This window comes from Orcinus orca, chromosome 3 (genome assembly GCF_937001465.1).
Source record: "Orcinus orca chromosome 3, mOrcOrc1.1, whole genome shotgun sequence".
In the NCBI taxonomy this organism is placed as follows: Eukaryota; Metazoa; Chordata; class Mammalia; order Artiodactyla; family Delphinidae; genus Orcinus; species Orcinus orca.
Window position 1 is genome coordinate 14,640,083 of NC_064561.1, and position 5,914 is coordinate 14,645,996.

The window sequence follows — 5,914 nt, forward strand, 5'->3', positions numbered from 1 at the left end:
AACGGGAGAGGCCACAACAGTGAGAGGTCCGCGTACCACAGAACAAAAGAAAATCTCCTTAGCCAGATTTCAAAACAGCCTGTGGCCATTCCAATATGATCCAACATAGCGGAATATGATAGAAGGAAAATTGGCAAAGAAAGAGACGCTGGTCTTACCTGATGGAAGTTAAAATATCTCACTTTTGACAATTTTGCAAAAACCTATAATTACATGAATTAATTTCTAGGGTTCTTCATAGGACCTAAAAAGGAACCCATAGAGTTGTGGAACAACAATAGAAGCTTCTGTGATGAGAAGCCCGGGCACCACAACAAAGAGTAGCCCCCGCTCGCCGCAACTGGAGAAAGTCTACATGCAGCATTGAAGACCCAATGCAGCCAAAATAAAAATAAATAAATAAAGATAAATAAATTTATTTTAAAAAAGTAATACTCAGGTTTGAGGCATGAGAAATATGATGAGGAGAAATTAGCTAATCCTTTCAGAACTTTCAAAATATCAAACTCAGTCTCTAAGATTTTAGCATTATATACAACATCGGTTACTTATTAGTGGTTTGGGAAGGCCAATTTAAAATTTTCTGAACTTACTGTATTGAAATTCACGGCCCTAATGTTTTCCACATTGACTATATGAATGATGAAGTAAAGTCAATCATGTATTTCCTTTCCGACTGGACAGAAAACAAAATTTTAAAGTGTTTGGACTACTGACTTTTGATTTCTTCTAAGGCAAGTGTATAGGTAATTTTTATTCCCTGATTAGGAGAAAAATGGTGGAAGAGGGCAGGGTTAAGAATGAAGATTTCAAGAGCGTGAGAGTTAGACGACCAACCAGAGTTCCTAAGGTTCGGTGCCTGTAACTGTCGCCGCCGCTTAAGCCTGCCAAAGCAGTGGTACGGCTGCTGCCCTCGTATTTGCTACCTCTAGAAACATTCTTGCCAGTAGTGGCGGCAGCGGGACTCAATTACCCCCTTTTCTCACTCTCTGCAGACCCTCCAGATGGCGTCTTCTGTGGGCAACGTGGCCGACAGCACAGAACCAACGAAACGTATGCTTTCCTTCCAAGGGTTAGCTGAGTTGGCACATCGAGAATATCAGGCAGGAGATTTTGAGGCAGCTGAGAGACACTGCATGCAGCTGTGGAGACAAGAGCCAGACAATACTGGAGTACTTTTATTACTTTCATCTCTACACTTCCAGTGTCGAAGGCTGGACAGATCTGCCCACTTTAGTACTCTGGCAATTAAACAGAACCCTCTTCTGGCAGAAGCCTATTCGAATTTGGGGAATGTGTACAAGGAAAGAGGGCAGTTGCAGGAAGCAATTGAGCATTACCGGCATGCATTGCATCTCAAGCCAGATTTCATCGATGGTTATATTAACCTGGCAGCGGCTTTGGTAGCAGCAGGCGACATGGAAGGGGCAGTACAAGCTTACGTCTCTGCTCTTCAGTGCAATCCTGATTTGTACTGTGTTCGCAGTGACCTGGGGAACCTGCTGAAAGCCCTGGGTCGCTTGGAAGGAGCCAAGGCATGTTATTTGAAAGCAATGGAGACGCAACCGAACTTTGCAGTAGCTTGGAGTAATCGTGGCTGTGTTTTCAATGCACAAGGGGAGATTTGGCTTGCAATTCATCACTTTGAAAAGGCTGTCACCCTTGACCCCAATTTTCTGGATGCTTATATCAATTTAGGAAATGTCTTGCAAGAGGCACGGATTTTTGACAGAGCTGTGGCAGCTTACCTTTGTGCCCTAAGCTTGAGCCCAAATCATGCAGTGGTGCATGCCAACCTGGCTTGTGTATACTATGAGCAAGGCCTGATAGATCTGGCAATAGACACCTACAGGCGAGCTATTGAATTGCAACCACATTTCCCTGATGCTTAAGTGCAACCTAGCCAACGCTCTGGAAGAGAAGGGCAGTGTTGCCGAAGCAGAAGATTGTTATAATACAGCTCTGCGGCTGTGTCCCACCCATGCAGACTCTCTGAATAACCTAGCCAATATCAAAGGAGACCAGGGAAACATTGAAGAGGCAGTTCGCTTGTATTGTAAAGCATTAGAGGTCTTCCCAGAGTTTGCTGTTGCCCATTCAAATTTAGCAAGTGTATTGCAGCAGCAGGGAAAACTGCAGGAAGCTCTGATGCATTATAAGGAGGCTGTTCGAATCAGTCCTACCTTTGCTGATGCCTACTGTAACATGGGAGACACTCTAAAGGAGATGCAGGATGTTCAGGGAGCCTTGCAGTGTTACACTCGTGCCATTCAGATTAACCCTGCACTTGCGGATGCCCACAGCAATCTGGCTTCCATTCACAAGTATTCAGGGAATATTCCAGAAGCAATTGCTTCTTATCGCACTGCTCTGAAGCTTGAACCTGATTTTCCTGACGCTTATTGTGATTTGGCTCATTGCCTGCAGATTGTCTGTGATTGGACAGACTATGATGAGCGAATGAAGAAGTTGGTCAGCATTGTGGCTGACCAGCTGGAGAAGAATAGGTTGCCTTCTGTGCAGCCTCATCATAGTATGCTCTATCCTCTTTCTCATGGCTTCAGGAAGGCTATTGCTGAGAGCCATGGGAACCTCTGCTTGGATGAGATCAGTGTCCTTCACAAACCACCGTACGAACATCCAAAAGACTTGAAGCTCAGTGATGGTCGACTACGTGTAGGATACGTGAGTTCTGACTTTGGGAATCATCCTACTTCTCATCTTATGCAGTCTATTCCAGGCATGCACAATCCTGATAAATTTGAGGTATTCTGTTATGCCCTGAGCCCAGATGATGGCACAAACTTCCGAGCGAAGGTGATGGCAGAAGCCCATCATTTCATTGATCTTTCTCAGATTCCATGCAATGGGAAAGCAGCTGATCGCATCCATCAAGATGGTATACACATCCTTGTAAATATGAATGGTTATACCAGGGGTGCTCGAAATGAACTCTTTGCTCTCAGGCCAGCTCCTATTCAGGCAATGTGGCTGGGCTACCCTGGGACCAGTGGCGTGCTTTTCATGGATTATATCATCACAGATCAGGAAACTTCACCTGCTGAAGTTGCTGAGCAGTATTCTGAGAAACTGGCTTATATGCCCCATACTTTCTTTATTGGTGATCATGCTAATATGTTCCCTCACCTGAAGAAGAAAGCAGTCATCGATTTTAAGTCCAATGGGCACATTTATGACAATCGGATTGTGCTGAATGGCATCGACCTCAAAGCATTTCTTGATAGGCTCCCAGATGTGCACATTGTCAAGATGAAATGTCCTGATGGAGGAGACAATGCAGACAGCAGTAATACAGCTCTTAATATGCCTGTCATTCCTATGAATACTATTGCAGAGGCAGTTATTGAAATGATTAACAGAGGACAAATTCAGATAACAATTAATGGATTCAGTCTTAGCAATGGACTGGCAACTACCCAGATCAACATTAAGGCTGCCACTGGAGAGGAGGTTCCCCGTACCATTATTGTAACCACACGTTCTCAGTACGGGTTACCAGAAGATGCCATTGTGTACTGTAACTTTAATCAGTTATATAAAATTGACCCATCTACTTTGCAGATGTGGGCAAATATTCTGAAGCGTGTTCCCAATAGTGTACTGTGGCTGTTGCGTTTTCCAGCAGTAGGAGAACCTAATATTCAACAGTATGCACAAAATATGGGCCTTCCCCAGAAGCGTATCATTTTTTCACCTGTTGCTCCTAAAGAGGAACATGTTCGGAGAGGCCAGCTGGCTGATGTCTGCTTGGACACTCCACTCTGTAATGGACACACCACAGGGATGGATGTCCTTTGGTCAGGGACACCCGTGGTGACTATGCCAGGAGAGACTCTTGCTTCCCGAGTTGCAGCTTCCCAGCTCACTTGTTTAGGCTGTCGTGAGCTTATTGCTAAAAGTAGACAAGAATATGAAGACATAGCTGTGAAACTGGGAACTGATCTAGAATACCTGAAGAAACTTCGTGGCAAAGTCTGGAAGCAGAGAACATCTAGCCCTCTGTTCAACACCAAACAATACACAATGGACCTAGAGCGGCTCTATCTACAGATGTGGGAGCATTACGCAGCTGGCAACAAACCTGATCACATGATTAAGCCTGTTGAAGTCACTGAGTCGGCCTAAATAATGACTGTGTGCACAGGAGAATTACCGTGTACCTGAGCCTCAACGTTCTGGGGGAAAGGGAACTACTTTTTCCTTATCTGTACAATACCATGCTGCGGATGGGTGACAGACAATGATAAGAAATAGCACAGCCAGACTTGCTTCCTGCATGATCGTGATCACGATAGGGAGAGACACAAGAGATGGGAAACTGCTGTTCCACAAGGAGTCTCCATAGAATTTTGCAGCAGCCAGGTGTCTGGAAGGTCTGGAAGGTAAGTCTGGAAGGTCTGATCTCCCTTGGTCTTCCATGGGATGGATGGTTAGTGTGGAAGGGAGATAGAGATTGCCCAGCCGTTTTGTGATTATCATGGATTGATTGAGTCTTCTGAATTAATATTTTTCTTTATATTTTGGGTATTGGAGCTTTTAAAAATGTTTGGTTTCAGGTATTTTTATTCATGTGAAGTGTGTATGATTCTCTTGAGATAAGGTTTTAAGCTAAAATATTCCTTGTTTTAGTTTCTGAACTCTACAGATAAATGGGGACTTTGCTGGTGTAGTCTTTTTATAGGTTTTATAAACCACTTGAGCCTATATCAGTCATTTTAGTGTCTGACATAATGTTTGGAACTATCAGTGCTCTGTTGGTTTATAGATGATGGCTTAAATTCTTTTCCTGGTCCATTTCCTTCTTCCTTCCCCCCACTTTAAAAATTCTCCTGTAACTTGGCTAACAAGAAACCAAGTCTGATTCAAAACCTCCCAGAGTGTTTCTCTTAACCGCATCATCTGGTGCCAAATGAAGATTCTTAGGAGTGATTATTAATTCTGAAGGGCACAGTTGTGGTACTGTCACTGATGATAATAATAATGGATGTTTGGCCTAGAGTTTTGACCTATTTCACCAGTGTTTTACCGTTGACTGCCCCTCTATGCTGCTTCCAAAAGTGATAGTGTGTGTTAAGATTTTTACTTTCATTTCTAAAGTTTGTTTTTTTTTTTAGTGAGTCCTGTTCTTCCTTTTTCTTTCAGCAGAAATGAAATCCCAGGTAAGTATAAGTACTCAAATATTTGATCAGTAAGTCACAGTTATCTCCAGTACATTAAATAACTTTCATCAAAAAACATGTTATAGGTAAAAAGCTCTGAAGGACCAGCTATGTATATGATAATTATGTTTCAGACCTTCTAGGGTACTATATATAATAACTTGTCTTCTGGACGTGGTCTTGAAGTCTTTATGGATCCAGCCTCAGTAGTAGCGAACTGCACTGCTGCTTGGTTTGGAGTACAAATTAGACCTTAGCCCTCCTGGAGGTTGAGTTTTTGGTATTGAAAACCATAGGAATGAAATTATTGTATTTCAACAAAGGATCGAGGGCTTGAGGCTTAAACAAGGCAACATACGTGTGCGAACCAGTCAGCCTTGAGGGCAGGTAAGGACATGCCAGGCATGCGGCCACTGCTCGAAGGGACTATCCCTACTTGTTCCCCTCCTTGTTCCATTCCATGGGAGATAAATCACCAGGGCCCAGAGATCAGAAAGAATGTAAAATGAGACAAGCAAAGCTGTCTCCCCCCTGCACATGCAGGTTATTTTTGATGCTTCTGGGTTTATGGGTTTCCTCCCAGGGAAGTTAACCTTGAGCCGAGACAGTCTGTAGATAATGTAAACCACCATCTGGCAGCCTTCCGATTTCTAGTCTAGATAATCTGCAACTGTAGCATAATAAAATTTGCCTTGCAACCATCAGTTGTCTTGGTCCTTCTGACCCCATCCGTC

General features: G+C 43.5%; 1 pseudogene; it reads left to right on the forward strand.

The window, feature by feature from the left end:
- Positions 1 to 1,004: 1,004 nt before the first annotated feature.
- On the forward strand, positions 1,005 to 4,155 carry LOC125964102 (UDP-N-acetylglucosamine--peptide N-acetylglucosaminyltransferase 110 kDa subunit-like; annotated as a pseudogene).
- Positions 4,156 to 5,914: the final 1,759 nt, after the last annotated feature.